Here is a 22,306-nt window from a genome sequence, read left to right on the forward strand (position 1 = left end):
GTGATGATGCGTGTCGGGAATGGTTCCAAGGTCGATGTGATCGCCGTCGGCACGCTACCTCTACATTTACCTACGGGATTAGTTTTAAACCTCAATAATTGTTATTTAGTGCCAGCTTTGAGCATGAACATTGTATCAGGATCTCGTTTAATTCGAGATGGCTACTCATTTAAATCCGAGAATAATGGTTGTTCTATTTATATGAGAGATATGTTTCATGGTCATGCCCCGCTGGTTAATGGTTTATTCTTAATGAATCTCGAACGTAGTGTTACACATATTCATAGTGTGAATACCAAAAGATGTAAGGTCGATAATGATAGTCCCACCTACTTTTGGCACTGCCGTCTTGGTCACATTGGTGTCAAACGCATGAAGAAGCTCCATGCAGATGGACTTTTGGAGTCTCTTGATTATGAATCATTTGACACGTGCGAACCATGCCTCATGGGTAAGATGACCAAAACTCCGTTCTCCGGAACAATGAAGCGAGCAACCAACTTATTGGAAATCATACATACTGATGTGTGCGGTCCAATGAGTGTTGAGGCTCGCGGTGGCTATTGTTATGTTCTCACTCTCACTGATGACTTGAGTAGATATGGGTATGTCTACCTAATGAAACACGAGTCTGAGACCTTTGAAAAGTTCAAGGAATTTCAGAGTGAGGTTGAGAATCAACGTGACAGGAAAATAAAGTTCTTACGATCAGATCGTGGAGGGGAATATTTGAGTCACGAATTTGGCACACACTTAAGGAAATATGGAATAGTTTCACAACTCACGCCGCCTGGAACACCTCAGCGAAATGGTGTGTCCGAACGTCGTAATCGCACTCTATTGGATATGGTGCGATCTATGATGTCTCTTACCAACCTACCGCTCTCATTTTGGGGCTATGCTTTAGAGACTGCCGCATTCACTTTAAATAGGGCTCCGTCGAAATCCGTTGAGACGACACCATATGAATTATGGTTTGGGAAGAAACCTAAGCTGTCATTTCTAAAAGTTTGGGGATGCGATGCTTATGTCAAGAAACTTCAACCTGAAAAGCTCGAACCCAAGTCGGAAAAATGCGTCTTCAAAGGATACCCTAAGGAAACCATTGGGTATACCTTCTACCTCAGATCCGAAGGCAAGATCTTTGTTGCCAAGAACGGGTCCTTTCTGGAGAAAGAGTTTCTCTCGAAAGAAGTAAGTGGGAGGAAAGTGGAACTTGATGAAGTACTACCTCTTGAACCGGAAAGTAGCACAGCTCACGAAGATGTTCCTGTGGTTCCTGCACTGACTAGAGAGGAAGCTAATGATCATGATCAAGGTACTTCGGGTCAAGTTACTACTGAACTTCGTAGGTCCACGAGGACACGTTCCACACCAGAGTGGTATGGCAACCCTGTCCTAGAAATCATGTTGTTAGACAACGGTGAACCTTCGAACTATGAAGAAGCAATGGCGGGCCCAGATTCCAACAAATGGCTTGAAGCCATGCAATCCGAGATAGGATCCATGTATGAAAACAAAGTGTGGACTTTGACAGACTTGCCCGATGATCAGCGAGCGATAGAAAACAAATGGATCTTTAAGAAGAAGAGGACGCGGATGGTAATGTTACCATCTATAAAGCTCGACTTGTCGCTAAGGGTTATCGACAAGTTCAAGGGGTTGACTACGATGAGACTTTCTCACCCGTAGCGAAGCTGAAGTCCGTCCGAATCATGTTAGCAATTGCCGCATACTATGATTATGAGATATGGCAAATGGACGTCAAAACGGCATTCCTTAACGGCTTTCTTAAGGAAGAATTGTATATGATGCAGCCGGAAGGTTTTGTCGATCCTAAGAATACTAACAAGGTATGCAAGCTCAAGCGCTCCATCTATGGGCTGGTGCAAGCATCTCGGACTTGGAACATTCAATTTGATGAGATGATCAAAGCGTTTGGGTTTACACAGACTTATGGAGAAGCCTGTGTTTACAAGAAAGTGAGTGGGAGCTCTGTAGCATTTCTCATATTATATGTGGATGACATACTGTTGATGGGAAATGATATAGAATTCTTGGGAAGCATAAAGGCCTACTTGAACAAGTGTTTTTCAATGAAGGACCTTGGGGAAGCTGCTTATATATTAGGCATCAAGATCTATAGAGATAGATCAAGACGCCTCATTGGTCTTTCACAAAGTACGTACCTTGACAAGATATTGAAGAAGTTCAATATGGATCAGTCCAAGAAGGGGTTCTTGCCTGTATTGCAAGGTGTGCAATTGAGCACGGCTCAATGCCCGACCACGGCAGAAGATAGAGAAAAGATGAGTGTCGTCCCCTATGCCTCGGCCATAGGGTCTATTATGTATGCCATGCTGTGTACCAGACCTGATGTAAACCTTGCCGTAAGTTTGGTAGGAAGGTACCAAAGTAATCCCGGCATGGAACACTGGACAGCGGTCAAGAATATCCTGAAGTACCTGAAGAGGACTAAGGATATGTTTCTCGTTTATGGAGGTGACGAAGAGCTCGTCGTAAAGGGTTACGTCGATGCTAGCTTCGACACAGATCTGGATGACTCTAAGTCACAAACCGGATACGTGTATATTTTGAATGGTGGGGCAGTAAGCTGGTGCAGTTGCAAGCAAAGCGTTGTGGCGGGATCTACATGTGAAGCGGAATACATGGCGGCCTCAGAGGCAGCACAAGAAGCAATCTGAGTGAAGGAGTTCATTGCCGACCTAGGAGTTATTCCCAATGCGTCGGGCCCGATGACTCTCTTCTGTGACAACACTGGAGCTATTGCCCTTGCCAAGGAGCCCAGGTTTCACATGAAGACCAGGCATATCAAGCGTCACTTCAACTCCATTCGTGAAAATGTTAAAAATGGAGACATAGATATTTGTAAAGTACATACGGACCTGAATGTAGCAGATCCATTGACTAAACCTCTCCCTAGAGCAAAACATGATCAACAACAGAACTCTATGGGTGTTCGATTCATCACAATGTAACTAGATTATTGACTCTAGTGCAAGTGGGAGACTATTGGAAATATGCCCTAGAGGCAATAATAAAATGGCTATTATTATATTTCCTCGTTCATGATAATTGTCTATTGTTCATGCTATAATTGTGTTATCCGGAAATCGTAATACATGTGTGAATACATAGACCACAACATGTCCCTAGTGAGCCTCTAGTTGACTAGCTCATTGATCAACAGATAGTCATGGTTTCCTGACTATGGACATTGGATGTCATTGATAACGGGATCACATCATTAGGAGAATGATGTGATGGACAAGACCCAATCCTAAGCATAGCACAAGATCGTGTAGTTCGTTTGCTAGAGCTTTTCCAAATGTCAAGTATCATTTCCTTAGACCATGAGATTGTGCAACTCCCGGATACCATAGGAGTGCTTTGGGTGTGCCAAACGTCACAACGTAACTGGGTGGCTATAAAGGTGCACTACGGGTATCTCCGAAAGTGTCTGTTTGGTTGGCACGAATCGAGACTGGGATTTGTCACTCCGTATGACGGAGAGGTATCTCTGGGCCCACTCGATAATGCATCATCATAATGAGCTCAATGTGACCAAGTGTTTGGTCACGGGATCATGCATTACGGTACGAGTAAAGTGACTTGCCGGTAACGAGATTGAACAAGGTATTGGGATACCGACGATCGAATCTCGAGCAAGTAACGTACCGATTGACAAAGGGAATTGTATACGGGATTGATTGAATCCTCGACATCGTGGTTCATCCGATGAGATCATCGTGGAACATGTGGGAGCCAACATGGGTATCCAGATCCCGCTGTTGGTTATTGACCGGAGAGTCGTCTCGGTCATGTCTGCATGTCTCCCGAATCCGTAGGGTCTACACACTTAAGGTTCGGTGACGCTAGAGTTGTAGAGATATTAGTATGCGGTTAACCGAAAGTTGTTCGGAGTCCCGGATGAGATCCCGGACGTCACGAGGAGTTCCGGAATGGTCCGGAGGTAAAGATTTATATATGGGAAGTCCTATTTTGGCCACCGGAAAATGTTCGGGATTTTTCGGTATTGTACCGGGAAGGTTCTAGAAGGTTTTGAAGTGGGGCCCACCTGCATGGAGGGACCCACATGAACGTGGGTAGTGGGGGCAAGGCCCCACACCCCTGGTCAAGGCGCACCAAGATCCCACCTTAGAAGGAATAAGATCGTATCCCGAAGGGATAAGATCAAGATCCCTAAAAAAGGGGGATAACAATCGGTGGGGAAGGGAAATGATGGGATTTCTTTCCCCCACCTTTGCCAACGCCCCAATGGACTTGGAGGGCAAGAAACCAGCCCCCTCCACCCCTATATATAGTGGGGCGGTGCATGGGAGCAGCACCCCAAGCCCTGGCGCCTCCCTCCCTCCCGTGACACCTCTTCCTCCCCGCTTGCGCTTGGCAAAGCCCTGCCGGGATCCCGCTACTTCCACCACCACGCCGTCGTGCTGCTGGATCTCCATCAACTTCTCCTCCCCCCTTGCTGGATCAAGAAGGAGGAGACGTCCCCGCTCCGTACGTGTGTTGAACACGGAGGTGCCGTCCGTTCGGCGCTAGGATCACGACGAGTATGACTCCATCAACCCCGTTCTCTTGAACGCTTCCGCGCGTGATCTACAAGGGTATGTAGATGCACTCCCCTCTCTCTCGTTTCTAGATGACTCCATAGATTGATCTTGGTGATGCGTAGAAATTTTTTAAATTTCTGCAACGATCTCCAACAAAATATATTTGAATGGCCATATATGCTTGGATCTTTCCCCACCACATGATGCTTGCCAACTAAAGGATATTTGAGGTTGAAATAAGAAGGAATACTATTGACTCTTGCATAAAAGTAAATACATGAAAGTAAAAGATATGCCCTTCGCAGAGGGAAGCAGAGGTTGTCATGCAATTTTTAATTTTGGATGTGCAAACCCTTCATGCAAAGGTACGTCACGTTGTATTGTCCCTTGTGATAGCAACCTTTATTATGCAGTCCGTTGCTTTTATTTCTTTACCATCACAAGTTCGTACAACGCTTATTTTCCCTTATAATAAAAGATCATACATATTTAGGAGCAATTGTTACTGCTTTTTGCGCCGACGACAACTTACTTGAAGGATCTTATTCAATCATAGGTAGATATGGTGGACACTCATGGCAAGAAACTAGGTTTAAGGGTTTTGGATGCACAATTAGTATCTCCACTTAGTACAAAGTTTTGGCTAGCAAAAGATCATAAGCAAGCACCACCTGTTGGAGGATCCATAGCAATATAACTTCTATACAAATATACCGAAACATAACTCATTATGTTGTCTTCCTTCTCCAACTTCAACTAATTTTGCTCATGTTTGAAAATAATTAATGGGGCTCACAATCATAGAAGATGTCCAAGATAGTATATTTATATGTGAAATCTCTCTTCCTTCAATATTCTTCCATGAATTGTTCAAGTGACCAATGTTGTGTTTGCTAACTTCCAATAAATTTTACCACCTATACTTCTTATATGTGAAGTCATTACTCCCCATGGGATAAGCATATGAAACATATATAACTTCATATTTATGATATTCAATTCATTCAACCATTTTACTCATAGGATATAAGTGAAGCACGGGAGTAAATGACAATCTACTCCAAAATATATAGGTGAAGATCAATGAGTAGTCAAGTAGTTAAATGGCCATGTGAGGCCTCTCTCTCTCATTCAAGATTTCAGATGCAATGATTTTATTCAAACAACTAGTAAAATGAAAATACGCTCCAAGCAAAACACATATCATGTGAAGAATAAAAATATAGCTCCAAGTAAGGTATACCGATAGTTTTGAAGATGAAAGAGGGGATGCCTTCCGGGGCATCCCCAAGCTTAGACGCTTGAGTCTTCCTTAAACATTACCTTGTGGTGCCTTGGGCATCCCCAAGCTTAGGGTATTTCCACTCCTTATTCTCCTCATATCGATATCTCACCCAAAACTTAACGGAACTTCGTGAGATAGGTTAGTATGATAAAGACAAATCATTCACTTTGTTACTGTCAAGATAAGAGTCATAATTGTTCTCACACAATGCCTACTGTACCATACCATTTCTATAGTTTATATTGAGCAATATAAGCCATAGAAACTAGAAAACAAGTAAACTATGCATTGAAAACCGAATCTGTCAAAAACAGAACAATCTGTAATGATCTGAACAACAACCATAATTTTGTTACTCCAAATATTCTGAAAAATTAGGAAAACATAGGAAATTTGTATATCCATCAACTATAAAAATTTCAGAATTTTTCGACGCTCCAGTATGTTCAACAATCCTGTTACTGGGCACAAAAGTTTCTGTTTTTGCACAGAATCAAGTCAATTATCATCCACACTACCCCAAAGGCTTTACTTGGCACTTTATTGAAACAAAAGTTACAAAACATGATTACTATAGTAGCTTAATCATGTGAAAACAAAAAAATAGTAGGCATAAATGTTGGGTTGTCTCCCAACAAGCATTTTTCTTTAAAGCTTTTTAGCTAAATAGTGATATTTTAATGATACTCTTCAAAGCCCAATTTCGATGATAATTTTATTCATACTCTAAAAGATATAAGTGAAGTTCATAGAGCATTATACAATTAATATAGATCGACCAAAATCCAAGCTCAAAATATATAAGTGAAGCACACGAAGCATTCTATAAAGCCATACTCAAAAGATTTAAGTGAAGCACAAAGAGCATTCTATAAAGTCATACTTAAAAGATTTAAGTGAAGCACAAAGAGCATTCTATAAAGCCATACTCAAAAGATTTAAATGAAGAACAAAGAGCATTCAATAAAGCCATGAAGGACTATCTCATACTAGCAAGGTGCATAAAGGAAAATAACAATAAACACAAAAGAAACATATCATGTGAACAAAACAAAAACGAAGGTATACTGATAATTGTTGAAGAAGAAAGATGGGATGCCAACCGGGGCATCTCCAAGCTTAGATGCTTGAGTATCCTTGAAATAATTAATTGGGGTGCCTTGGGCATCCCCAAGCTTGAAGTCTTTCCTCTCCTTGTTTTTCTCATATCAATAACTCCTCAATCTTCGAACACTTCATCCACACAAAACTTAACAAAAAACCTTGTGAGATCCGTTACTATAATAAAGCAAATCGCTACTTTTAGGTACTGTTGTAAACTCATACCAATTTCATATTAGCATTATATCTACTGTATTCTAACTTCACCATGGTTCATACCCCCCGATACAACCCATATATTCATCAAAATAAGCGAACAACACATAGAAAACAGAATCTGTCAAAAACAGGACAGTCTGTAGCAATCTGAAAACTTCGTATACTTTTGTAGCTCAAACAATTCTGAAACGTTAGGACAAAATAAACAATTTTTATAACAGTACTATGTAAAAAAATTAGAAGCTTTTGACGTTCCAGGTAAAAATGTAAATTCACGCACTACAGACGAAGTTTATGTTTTTGCACCGCATAAAGCAAACAAGCAATCTAATCATCTTAAAGCCAAATCATTGCACATTATTTTTATAACACAATGGATATATACAAGGGGATAATTATTTTTGAGAAACTTCCATGAAAAATTCTACATTGTTTCCATGAGCATGAACACAAGTGTTCAAGGTCGACTCTCACTTCTCCAATGCATAACCTTCCAATCCTCTTTTTAAAAAAGTTTTTAGGCATAAGAGGCAAGTAATTTTTTTTGTATTTTGTGTTCTTAATTTTTTTTCTTTGTTTGACCCACAACAAAAGAAAAGAAAAACAAAAGGGAAACAAAATCTACTTAGTGAAGAAAGCAAACAAGCAAACACGAGAATATCAACCCCATGCTATTGCTCCCCGACAACAACGCTAGGAAAGAGCTTGATAATCCCCAAGTGCAAGGAATCATCGTAGCAATTTCCAAAGGTGGAAGTGATAAGTATTAGTGTCAAACCCACAAAGAGATAATGGTAAGATCAATATTCTCTCAAGTCCTATCTGTCACTGATACGACTCTACGTACACCGACCGTTTGCTTGCAACTAGAAACGAGAAATAAAACTATGTTGTGAGTATGAAGAGGATAGCTTCGCATGGTATCGGAGAACTAAAATATAAAAATAGGTGTTGTTAACATAATGTTAGAATATATTAGAATATATTACAAATAATGAGTGTGGAATAATGATGGATCGGTGTGCGGAATTATCCTAGGAAATTGTTAACAAGATCAGTAATCCTTATTGCAATTTTATATGAGGGAGAGGCATAAGCTAACATACTTTCTCTACTTGGATCATATACACTTATGATTGGAACTCTAGCAAGCATCCACGGCTACTAAAGATCATTAAGGTAAAACCCAAACATAGCATTAAATTATGAAGTCCCCTTTATCCCATATGCAACAACCCCCTTACTCGGGTTTAAGCTTCTGCCACTCTAGCAACCCACTATAAGTGAATCATGAACGTATTGCAACACCCTACAACGGGAATCCTTCACGTGTGCGGGGCATGGAAGGCACCATAGGATAGCAAAAAATTAAAACATACAACTCAAATCAATCGAGATCATTAATCAACACAAAAGACAAAAGAAACTACTCAAAACATCATAGGATGGCCACACATCATTGGATCATAATATGTGGCATAAAGCACCATGTTCAAGTAGGGGATTACAGCGGGGTGCGGGAGAGTGGACCGCTTAAAAGAGATGACGAAGGTGATCAAGATGGTGATGCTGATGAAGATGATCACCGCGGCGATGGTTCCCCCAGCGGCACTCCGGTGCCACTGAGAGAGAGGGGGAGAGGGTCTCCACTGAGAGAGAGGGGGAGAGGGCCTCCACCTAGATGCGGAGAGGTTCTCCGTCTGGTCCTTGGCCTCCATGGTGATGACGGCCCCCTCCGGCTTCCTCCTCCATGGCCTCCGGTGATGATGGCCCCCTCCAACAGGGTGCCGAAGAGGGCGTAGATTGATTTTTCGCTGCTAGAGAGCTTGCGGCGGCGGAACATTCGATCTAGGGTTCTTTTCGGGGGTTTTGGCATTTATAAGAATTTTTGGCGTCGGTCTCACTTCAAGGGAGTGCCTGAGGGACCCACAAGCCACAGGGGCGCGCCCTGGTGGCTTGTGGCCACCTCGATCACTTCCTGGCCCAGCTCCGGTGCTTCGGGGGTCTCTTTTGGTCCATAAAAAATCAACTTAAATTTTCAGCCCATACTGAGAACTTCTATTTCTGCACAAAAAATGACACCACGGTGGTTCTGCCGAAAACACCGTCAGTCCGGGTTAGTTCTAATCAAATAATACCAAATCTGTATATTTTTTGTAAACATGGCATGAATACTTCATAAATTATAGATACATTAGAGACATATCACAATCTCAGAACATAATGGAAACTAGGGATCAAGCCCTAACAAACTAACTCGACTACATGATGAATCTCATCCAACCCATCACCGTCCAGCAAGCCTACGAAGGAATTACTCACTCCCGGTAGTGAGCATCATGAATTTGGTGATGGAGGATGGTTGATGATGACGAAGATGGTAGACCCACCTCTCCGGAGCCTTGAGTGGACTCCAGATCTGGCCTCCCGATGAAGAACATGAGGTGGTGGCGGCTCCGTATCGTGAAATGCGATGAAACTTCCTCTCAATTTTTTCTCGGAAAACAGGAATTTATAGGACCGAGATTATGGTCAGCGGAGCCTCGTGGGCCCCACTATCCACCAGGGCGAGCCAGAGGGGGTGGTGCGCCCTGGTGCCTAGTGGGTAGCTGGGCCCCCCCTCTAGTGGGTCTTGGTTCTAGTATTTTTCTTTTATTCCAAAATAATTCTCCAAAAATTATCGTCCAACTCCGAGAACTTTTATTTCTACACAAAAATGACATGAAGGTAGTTCTGCTAAAAACAACGTCTGTCCGGGTTAGTTTCATCCAAATTATCCAAATTAGAGCCCAAAACAAGAGCAAAAGCATTAGGAAAAGTAGATACGACAGGGACGTATCAACTCCCCAAGCTTAACCCATTGCTTGTCCTCAAGCAATTCAGTTGACAAACTGAAAGTGACAAAAAAATTACGAAATCTTTTGTTCTTGTGTTTATATATATGCTTAAATAATACCCAGGTTTTCAGCAAAGATCATGACTAACCATGCAGAAGATAACTCTTAGAAATTATATTAGTCATGTCAATGGCATAATCAACTAGCGAGCAATAATAAAATATCTCTAATGCCAACACTTTGTCAAAACAATCATGATATAATATGACAATAATGGTATCTTGCTAGCCCTTTCTAAGACCGCAAAACATAAATGCAGCACCTCCAAAGTTCAAGCAGCGACTAAACATTGTAATTCATGGTAGAAGAGATCCAATCATGGTGCACTCAACATTAACTATACATAATGCATGAGGATGACACTAGTGGTCTCAGGACTGGTCCTTGAGAAGGTGACGACTCAATAATAAAAGAAAAATAACATAAAAGTAAATAGATAGGCCCTTCGCAGAGGGAAGTAGGGATTTGCAGAGGTGCGAGATCTCAAAGTTTAAATAAGAGGTAAATATGATTTTGAGAGGTATACCTTTGTTGTCAACGTTACGACCAAGAGTTTTCAATATCTTCCATGCTAAACAAACTAGCGGCAGTTCCCAAGCAGTAAAAGTAAAGTTTACTCCCTCTCCACCAACAAGCACAAGCCATGGCTAGCTGAATCCTCAGGTGCCCTCCATACCAACAATAGTTCAGGGGAGTTTTGTTTAATTATTTGCAAATTTTTATCATGGGACCGGGCATCCCGACTATCTGCCCCTCTCGTGCAAGGGCGAGTTCATAAACACTCATCATGAGAATAACCCGCTTAGCATGCAAGATACTGACCACCCCCTGTCACTCCATGAGCGGTATGGGCACACAAAACAGATGTTCATTTGAATTTTTGGAGGTGGCACATGCAAATTTACTTGGAACGGCAGGGTAATACCGCATATTGGTAGATATAGTGGACTCATCTGGAATAACTTTTGTTTAAGGATTTGTATGCATAAGCAATATTCCCGCTTAGTACAGGTGAAGGCTAGCAATTAGGTTGAGAAGCAACTAGCTAGAGAGCGAAAACGGTCATGATCATGCATTATGAATAATTAACATTGAGTACTAGCATGAGTAGGATATAAACACCATGAACATAAATATCGTGGAGGCTATGTTGGCTTGGAATCAACTATATGCATGAACATGTGCCAAGTCAAGCCACTCGAAACGTTGAGTGGAGGATACCATATCATCATACTACATCACAACCATTTTAATGCATGTTGACACCCAAGATAAATAATTATCCACTCCTAGCTACTTAAGCATGGCATGAGCAACTATTATCTCTAATTGTCATCATAAACATGTTTAATCATAATATGTTGAATCATGGATACTGAGTTAAACATATTTACAAAAACAAAAACAAGAAGAGTTCATACCCGCCTTTCCTTGCCTCTATCACTTCATCATATATCATCATTATTGCCTTTCACTTGCATGACAAAATAATATGAAAATAATAATAGTGCAAGAGTGCCATGGACTAAGATGGAATCTGCAAACATTTTATTTAAAGGAGAAGACAAAATAATTTGGGCTCTTTATTAGATCAACGATAGTGCATATGAGAGCCATTCAACATTTTCATTGTGGTCTTCTCTTTAGTACGACTCGGAAAAACAAAAGAATTTCAGAAAAACACACTAAAATATTTTTGGAGTTTTTAATTTTTCTTGGAAGAAGCAAATTAAAGAAGGGAAAACAAAAACGAGAAAAACTATTTACACGGGAAAGCTCCCAAGAAGAAAAAGAAGAAATGGGAAATCTTTGTGGGTTTCCTTTAAATACTGCAACTAATTTAAACACACAAGAAGAAAGCAAGAAAATAAAATAACATGGATTATACAATTAAAAAGTGTGAACACCAACTACTAGAATGAAATGTGTGAACATGAATGTAATGTCGGTGGGAAATACGTACTCCCCCAAGCTTAGGCTTTCGCCTAGCTTGGTGATCACCATCCCTGGCTTGGATAATAGTAAAAATGATAGCTCGTGGAGGCTCTGGGCGCAGCCTCCTCAGCTCGATGGGTAGCTTCTACTGCTGCGTTATACTCACGTGCTCCCTCTCATAAATGTAATACCTTCCTTTTCCCTGGTAATCAAAGAGAGCAGGTGCCGACAAAATAACAGGTACAATAGGATTTTTATTGAACATCAAGTTACAATTGTTGCTTGTGGCTCCAAGCTTAATGAACTTATGACGTTCCATTGCATCAAAGTCTAAATATCTATTGGGCAAAACAGGATCATTCGACAAAGGTGAAACTCTTAGCCTTGCAGCTAAGCTGGAGGCATAAATTCCTCCATATAAATGACCACTATCTGCATTACGTTGCAGCCTCTGTGCAATGATTTCTCTAAGATTACTTTTCGAAACTCTTTTGCCCTTGTTTTGCACTCTAATTTGCGTGATTTGAATGGAACTAACCTGGACTGATGCTGTTTTCAGCAGAATTGCCTTGGTGTTATTTTGTGCAGAAATAGAAGTTCTCGGAATGAACTGAAACTTCATGGAGAATATTTTTGGAATAAGTAAAAAATATTGGCGAAAGAATCAACCAAAGGGGACCCGCCGGCTGTCCACAAGAGTGGAGGGCGCCCCCCTAGGGCACGCCCCTGCCTTGTGGGTCCCGTGGACCTCCACCGACCTCAACTCGAACTACATATATTCACGTTCGAGGGGACAAATCAGAGAGAAGGATTCATCATGTTTTACAATACGGAGCCACTGCCACCTCCTGTTCTTCCTCGGGAGGGCAGATGTGGAGTCCGTTTTAGGCTCCGGAGGGGGAAATCGTCGCTATCATCATCATCAACCATCCTCCATCACCAATTTCATTATGCTCACCGCCGTGCATGAGTAATCCCATTGTAGGCTTGCGGGACGGTGATGGGTTGGATGAGATTTACCATGTAATCGAGTTAGTTTTGTTAGGGTTTGATCCCTAGTATCCACTATGTTCGAAGATTGATGTTGCTATGACTTTGCTATGCTTAATGCTTGTCACTAGGGCCCGGGTGCCATGATTTCAGATCTGAACCTATTATGTTTTCATGAATATATTCGTGTTCTTGATCCTATCTTGCAAGTTATAGTCACCTACTACATGTTATGATCCGGCAACCCTGGAGTGACAATAGTCGGGACACTTCCCTGTGATGACCGTAGTTTGAGGAGTTCATGTATTCACTAAGTGCTAATGCTTTGGTCCGGTTCTCTATTAAAAGGAGGCCTTAATATCCCTTAGTTTCCATTAGGACCCTGCTGCCACAGGAGGGTAGGACAAAAGATGTCATGCAAGTTCTTTTCCATAAGCACGTATGACCATATTCGGAATACATGCCTACATTATATTGATGAATTGGAGCTAGTTCTATGTCACCCTAGGTTATAAATGTTGCATGACGAATGGCATCCGACTATCCATCATTGATCCAATGCCTACGAGTTCCTTTCATGTTGATCTTTGCTAAGTTACTTTGCCGTTGCCACTGTTATGATTGCTACAAAACCGCTACTGTTACTTTTGCCACCGTTACCGTTACTTCCATACTACTTTGCTACTAAATATTTTGCTGCAGATATTAAGTCTTTCAGGTGTGGTTGAATTGACAACTCCACTGCTAATACTTGAGAATATTCTTTGGATCCCCTTGTGTCGAATCAATAAATTTGGGTTGACTCTACCCTCGAAAACTGTTGCGATCTCCTATACTTGTGGGTTATCAAGACCTTTTTCTAGCGCCGTTGCCGGGGAGCATAGCTCTATTCTCTCAGTCACTTGGGATTTATATCTGTTGATCACTATGTGGAATTTGAAAGATCAAAGAACCAAGATTTTTCCCTCAACTACGAGGGGAGGTAAGGAACTGCCATCTAGATCTGCACTTGATTCACCTTCTGTTTTAAGTAAGCGTGCAACACCTACACATGCTATGGATTTCGATATGTCGCATGTTCTTGATGATGCCACTTCTGTTATGCATGATGCTTATGATGATACTACTTCTTTTCTTGATAATACTGTGCCACTAGCTGAATTTCTTGATGAACAACTTGCTAGGGTTAGAGAGAATGAAATAACTGAAACTGATGATATTATTGAAACTGAAGATTATGATTCTCCCCCTAGATATGAATTGCCTGTTGTACCTGAGGGTTATATTATGGATGAAGAAACTTTTAGATACTTTTTGCTTGCAATGATAGAGATGATCTTAAGAAACTTTTAGCTAAGCTGAAAGAAAAATCTTTGAATGCTAGAATGCAATATGATCCTAAATTTCCTACTTCACCTATCTTTGTTACTGATAAGGATTAGGAATTCTCTGTCGATCCTGAGTTAATTACTTTGGTTGAATCTGATCCTTTCTATGGTTATGAATCTGAAACTGTTGTGGCACATCTTACTAAATTGAATGATATAGCCACCCTATTTGCTCATGAGGAAAAAAATTGCTATTACTATATTCTTAAATTGTTTCCTTTCTCATTAAAGGGCGATGCTAAGTTATGGTTTAATTATCTTGCTCCTGGTTGTGTGCGTAGTCCGCAGGATATGATTTACTACTTCTCTAAAAAATATTTTCCTACTCATAAGAAACAAGCTGCTTTAAAGGAAATATTTAACTTTGTGCAAATTGAAGAAGAGAGTCTCCCACAAGCTTGGGGGGGCTTCTCCAATTACTTAATGCCTTGCCTGATCATCCGCTCAAGAAAATGAAATACTTGATATATTTTATAATGGACTAACCTATGCTTCCAGAGACCACGTGGATAGTTGTGCTGGTTGTGTTTTCAGGGAACGAACTGTTGAGCAAGCTGAATTGCTATTGAATAATATATTGAGTAATGATAATGATTGGACACTTCCTGAACCAACTCCTAATCCAACTCCGAAGAAGAGAGGTATTCTATTTCTCAGTCACAAAGATATGCAAGAGGCAAAGAAATCTATGAAAGAAAAAGGTATTAAAGCTGAATATGTTAAGAACATACCACCTATTGAAGAAATATATAGTCTTGATAACCCAACATAGGTAGTAGAGGTAAAATCTCTCTATAGATGTGATGAAGGTGATATTCCTCATAATAAGTTTGCTAGTCAATGCTTGGATGAGTTTGATAATTTCATTGTTAAACAAGAAAACTTCAATGCTTATGTTAGTAGACAATTGACACGTAATGTTACATGCTTGACCACTTGGGTGATTATATGAGTAGAACTATTAATGATCTTAAGCTTATTAGTAAACATGCTTCCATGGTTACAACTCAAGTAGAACAAGTACTTAAGGCACAGGATGATTTGCTTAATGAGTTGAACATTAAAAATAATGATAATGTTGTTAGGGTTATGACTAGAGGTGGTAAGATGACCCATGATCGTTTGTATCCTGAGGGCCATCCTAAGAGAGTGCAGAAAGATTCTCAGAGAATTAATTCTGATGCACCTAGTCCTAGTAATAAAAAGAAAAAGAAAACTGATAGGACTATGCATGCTTCTAGTGAACCTGTTGTGGATCCACCTGAGAATCCTAATGATATTTCTATTTCTGATGCTGAGACACAATCTGGTGATGAACATGAACCTAATGATAATGCTAATGATGATGTTCATGTTGATACACAACCTAGTAATGATAATGATGTAGAGATTGAACCTGCTGTTGATCTTGATAACCCACAATCAAAGAATCAACTTTATGATAAGAGAGACTTAGTTGCTAGGAAGCATGGTAAAGAAAGAGAACCTTGGGTTCAGAAACCCATGACCTTTCCTCCTAAACCATCCATGAAAAAGGATGATGATGATTTTGAGCGCTAAGCTGAAATGATTAGACCTATCTTTTTGCGTATGCGTTTGACTGATATGCTGAAAATGTCCCCTTATGCTAAGTATATTGTTACATATAAAAGAAAGATACCGGAAGCTGAAATTTCCACCATGCTTGCTAATTATACTTTTAAATGTGGAATACCAAAGAAACTAGGAGATCAAGGAGTACCTACTATACCATGCTCCATTAAAAGAAACAATGTTAAAACTGCTTTATGTGATCTTGGAGCCGGTGTTAGTGTTATGCATTTCTCTTTATATCATAGAATTGAATTGAATAAGTTGACACCTACTGAAATCTCTTTGCAAATGGCCGATAAATCAACTGCTATACCCATCGGTATTTGTGAGGATGTGCCTGTTGAGGTTGCAAACGTTACTATCTTAATGGACTTTGTTATTCTTGATATTCCCGAGGACGACTGTATGTCGATCATCCTTGGTAGACCCTTTTTGAATACTACAGGGGCTGTTATTGATTGCAACAAAGGCAATGCCACTTTTCATGTTAATGCTAATGAGCATACAATACACTTTCCGAAGAAACAACCTCAAGTTCATAGTACCAAATCTATCAGAAAAATTTCAACTATTACTATTGCAGGTTTTGAATTCCCTCTTCCTACAGTAAAAAATAAATATGATATTCTTATTGTTGGGGACATGCATATCCCTATTGAGGTAACCTAGTGTTATTAAAAAATTCTTCGGTTTCATGTCATTCGGAAGAAGTTTGTTAATAAGACTTGATCAACCTTGTTAATGGATTCTTTTGATGAGCATGTGATGGATAAATTTAGAAGTCACAACTTTCTGTACCCACCTTTTACTTTTTGTTATTTCGATTAAATAAAGCAAAAAAGTATGTTCTGTGGTTTTCTGAATTATCCGTGCAATAAAAAATGTCCCGAAAATAAAAGTTCTCCAACTGCCCTGAAAACTTAGTATGATTTTTTTAGAATATTTGAGAATTTCTGGCACTGAACCTGCATCAGGGGGATGCACCAGTGGGCCATAAGGGTGGAGGGCGCGCCTTACCCCCTGGGCGCGCCCCCTGCCTTGTGGGTCCCACGTAGGCCCCCTCACCTATTCCAGCACCCATCCACTTCGTCTTCCTCCAGAAAAAATCATCACGTAACTCAAACCCGTGTTCTTGCTCATCTTGCTGCCATTTTCGATCTCCTTGTGCAAAGCTCCATTTGCAAAGCTGTTTTGGGGCATTGTTCTTCGGTATGTGACTCCTCCAATGGTCCAATTAGTTTTTGTTCTGGTGCTTTATTTATTGCAATTTTTGCTGTTGTGGTGACCTTGTTCTTGAGCCTGCATGTCAAATTTATATGGTCCAAAGTAGTTTTGATGCATGATATAGCTTCTAGACACTTGTAGGAGTAGTTGTTATCAATCTTGTTGAGTTTGGTTCACATCTATTTTGAGTGACAAAAAATTTTCGAAATTTTTGAGAGGAAGAAAAATGTCTAGGAAAATATACCAAGGTGGTTCTTCGAGGAAGCAAGCACCGAGGCTCGCGGTACGTGAGCCGGACCTTGAACCACCAAGGAAGCTCAAGTGCGGCCTTGTGAATGGCCGTCGAATGAATTCATGGTTGATGCAGGTTGCAAGGATGAGAATGATACGTACAAAATGCCGGCCTTGAGGACTTCGTGTCAGATAAGTGCCGACAATACTATTACCTCACCGATTCCTTTGTGCGGAGGTTTGAATTTTCATCTAAGCGCAATACCTGAATCATATACCATGGACCTTGAGGATTTTAATAATGCTTACAAAATCCCACAATGGGGCCTTCTTAGTGAGCCTCACAGAGCTGAATACAATGATTTCCTTGCTAGCATCACTGTGGAAGAAATTAGAAATATCACACAAGCTACCATAGGGAGCATTCACTTTCCTGCCATACATTATTTTGCTCTCTTTATAGGTAGATGCATTAATGGTAAGCATGAGCATTGCCACCTTTGCGTTCCAGATCTTAGTGTCCTCATGTGTGCGGTGTTAGGTGATAAGCGTTATAACTTGGGGGCCATTATTGCAAGGAGGTTACATCTTAATGCTAAAGATGGAGATTTATTTGGTGGGATTTATGCAACTCGTTTAGCAAATTATCTTGGTGTACCCATAAGAGGGAATGACATTGAGTTGCCACCTGCTTTTCTAGATTATAATGCTATGTACGCTACCAATTTCTTGAGGGGAACGAACAGTCCCTCCAGTACCGACTAATCTTTGACAGACGCCGTGCTGTCCATATTACCCTTCCTCCTCCTGCCTTCTTTAACTTTCAGGTAAATGGGAGATATTTTATAACTAGAGAGGAGACGAAGGAGTACGAGAGGGCAGCGGAGGCCGCCCACCTCCAGGAAGCAGCTCGCCAAGCGGTAGCTGCCGCAGCACAGTACAACCCCAACTAATATTTCGGATACAATCTGGGCTAGTCGTTGCCCTAGACCAACTTAGGCCAAAAGCCTAAGCTTGGGGGAGTACGTATGTGACGCCCGAATAATTAAGCTACAGTAATCCCATGTTAATGGTGCCATGTCATCGCGTTACTGTTGCTAATCCTCGCTTGATCCAAATCTTAGTTCAAACTCAAATTCAAATTAAAGCCCAAAATTCAATTTTCTCAAACATGCAAAATAAAATGTTCAAAGTGTGGCAAATATTCCATAACTAATTATATGGTGACCCAACACTTGTGTAAAAATGTTCCATAATAATTAAAACAGTAGCTAAAACAATTAATTGAATGCATTTTATAATTTCAAAAATGTTAAACTATTTTATTTAAGTGTGAAACCTTTTGTGGCAGAGGCATAAATGGTAGTACTAATTTAGAAACTACTTTTGTATTTTAACTAAACTAAAATAATGTGAAGCTTACATAAAATAAATAAAACAGTAAAAAGAAAATAAATAAAAAGATAAAACAGAAACACAAAGATAAAATAAAAAGGGAGAAACCCCCCTGAGCTTTTGGCCCATCAGGCAAGTGGGAAACCCAGAAGGCCCCTCCCCACTTGCCTCCTTCCTACTACAGGGAGGCTGGGGGGGTCGTGGCGCTCATCGCCCGGCCATGGTGCGCCCCTGTCGCCGTGGCGCCCATCCGCCGCCCCTCGGCGCCTACTTAAGCCGGCGCCCCTCCCCAGTGCCCGAACCCTAGCGTGCCCCTCCCCCTCCCTCTCTTTCTCCCCTCCTCAGATCCCCTCCTTCCTGAGCTCTGCCATCGACGCGTCGCCGGCGTAGCCGTCGCCGCTGCTGGAGACCGCGCCGGGGGCACCGCCTTCGTCGCCTACTTCAACTACGTGGGCGAGCTCGGGCCGAAAGCCACCGGGGCACCCGCTGCCTCCCCGTCCTCAGCCTTCCTCCGCCTCGGGTCGTCGGCGAACTCTGTCGATTCTGGCCACTCTGCTGCTACTAACCTATCGCCGGCCTTTCTTGAGCCTCCCGAGAGCTCCTCTCCCTCTCCCCTCACTACCCCGCTTCTCTCCACGCCCGTAGCCGCTGTTCCCGCTGTGGTCGTACCCGCCGCCGTCGTCGTGCCCATAGCCGTGGTCATGCTCGCCGACAAGCTTGCCCAAGCACGCAGTCGTGCTGCCCGAGGTCCTGTACGCGCTCGCACGAGCCCTGCCCCATCTCCCCTGCCCGCGTTGCCTCACATCTGGTCCACGCCGCACCCATCCCCGCTTGCCCCGCCGAGCACCGCACCCTGCCAGACCACGCGCGCCCGCGCGTCTGCCCGTGCCGCGCCAGCGTCCACCCGACCGCGTCCGTGTTCACACGCCCGCCTGCTCCCTTCGGCCGCCCCTGCTCGCGTGGCTGCCCTTCGCCACGCCCGCTCGTCCACGCCCGAGTGTCGCTGCCGTTGTTGCTTCTGCTACGGCTGCTACCTGCGGCCGCGCCTCACCTTCGTCTGTGCGCCCCGCCCGCCGCAGAGCCCGCCCGCGTCTGCCGCGCTGCACGTCACCATCGCCGCGTGCTACCGCTGCTTGCTGCTGACTCTCGCTGCCATGGCTGGCGCCGCTCGTCGCCCGCTGCCAACCGTGCCAACGCCACGCCACTGCCAATGCTCTGCATATACTACTAATTCTAGTACTGTAGCTACACTAGCTAGCTTTTGTATTTCTACAATGTCTAGCCCTCTAAACATTACCTAATCAGCGATAAGACAAGTCCTAACAGGGTAAAAATGATATCAACGGAAAGTAGACGTAACCAGCTTCATTTTGTTCCATTGGACCTGCTTTAGATAATGAGTGGATTAAATCCTACAAAAATCGCAAAATGCTATCTTCTGATAACATAGAACATGATTAACCCCTAGCATAGTGAATTACGTGTTGTGTGTGTGTGGGGTTTAATTAGACCATGATTAGTTTAATACTAACTAGTATTCTAGCAAATGACATGTGGGTCCCTCCTATCTAAATCAATTTAGTTAAAAGAAACAACAGCTAGTCAATGACACCTGGACCCCACCTTCCCTGTTGACTAGGTCAACTCAGTCAACAGGTCCCACATGTCAGCTTCGGTAGCCCCTGCTGTGTACACTTCGCTGTGTACACATAGTATTTTGCTATTATTTTCGATTTAATAAGAAATTCCAGAAAATATTGCTAAAACTTTAGAAAATCGTAGAAAATAATCCGTAACTCGGATGAAAAAGTTTTATGCATCAAAGTTGCTCAGAATGACGAGACAAATCAGAATACGCTCTCCGTTCATCTGTCACACGCCCCTATCATAGCGAACATGCAACCGTCCCCCTCCGTTTCATTTGTCTGAAAATGCCTAACTTCGGGAAAACTTTCCCGGATGTTATCCCCCTTCGTCGGTATCGTGTAGCACCGCGTTAGAACACCCGTAGCCTTGCGTGTTACCGCCGTCATGCATCTGTGTTGCATCTGTTTGCATTATATTTACTGTTTCTTCCCCCTCTTCTCTCCGGTAGACCCCGAGACCGCTGCTGATGCCCCTGTGATCGACTACGTCGACGACGACCCTTCTTCCCTTTCAGCGGAGCTTCTAGGCAAGCCCCCCTTTTGATCATCCCGATATCGCCCATTCCATTCTCTCATGCTTGCATCAGATTTTGCTACTGTAATTGATTGCTCCTATTCTGATGCATAGCCTGCTTTTGTAACCTGCTATTGTACCTTACCTGCTTATCCTAAACTGCTTAGTATAGGTTGGTTAGTGATCCATCAGTGACCCCCACCTTGCCCTTGTTGCCCCTGCTTCATCATCGACGACTCGATCAACGTGATCGACGACCAGAGCCCGACACCTCACATCACATCACGCCCCTTTTTGTTGCTCGACTCTGCAGAGTTACCATCAAGTGCCGAGGGTGGAACCTCATACATCACTCCTGATGAGATATCTGTAGTGTAGCTATTCGGTCGTGGTCATCGAGGGTGATTTCCTCCTTAACAACTTCTGATACGGCTCTGTCGTGCAACACCTCAAGTGTGAACCTCGAGGGTGGATCCTCTTACGTTCACCTTGATGATCACATCGAGTGGAATCCTCCGGTGGTGATTCCTCGGGTTTTCCCCTTGATGTCTGGACACACGGTTACCTTGACTTTACTTGAGACCGTTGTGAAAGCCGGGCGGGCCCGGAGAGCACCCGAGGAGTTGTTACGGCGGCGGCTGGTTGTTTAGCGGTATCACCCAGGAGGGGGTGATAGCTCCGGACTTGTCCCGACAGCCGTCACTTCTTTTAATAATGCACTAACAGGTTTGGGTATTTGTTCTGAGTTGGCCTTTGGCCTTTACGCACTGACCACCATGCGAGAATAGTTATGGGCCTCGACGTCGCAGTATCAGCCGAAGCTTTGAAATACGTCCAGTTCAGCATGGCGGCACGGTCGGATCGTGTTGGCCATCCGAGGCGGTGCTGGTATCCACCCTGCGCGCAACGACCCGGAGTGCAACGGGCGATGGGCCCAAGACCCCAGGGCGCTTAGGATGTAGACCGGCGGGGACCTCTCTGCTGAGCCTAGTTAGGGCTGCGACGTGTTGATCTTCCGAGGCCGGGCATTGACCCCAGAAAAGTGTGTTCGGGCAGAGTAACCGAGCGTGTTGGGTAACATGGTGCACCCATGCAGGGAAGATATATATTCAAATACAGTGTCCTCGGTAATGGACGTTCAGACTTGTATCCTAATCTTATACAACTAGAAATGGATACTTGATATGTGATGGATATGTGGCCCCGGGATTGCTTCCTCGCAGGGAGTCGAGGAAGGATCTCTGGACATTAATTCTACAACATGCTTGTTAATTATAAACTACTATTCTTTAC

This window comes from Aegilops tauschii, chromosome 1 (genome assembly GCF_002575655.3).
Source record: "Aegilops tauschii subsp. strangulata cultivar AL8/78 chromosome 1, Aet v6.0, whole genome shotgun sequence".
Lineage (NCBI taxonomy): Eukaryota > Viridiplantae > Streptophyta > Magnoliopsida > Poales > Poaceae > Aegilops > Aegilops tauschii.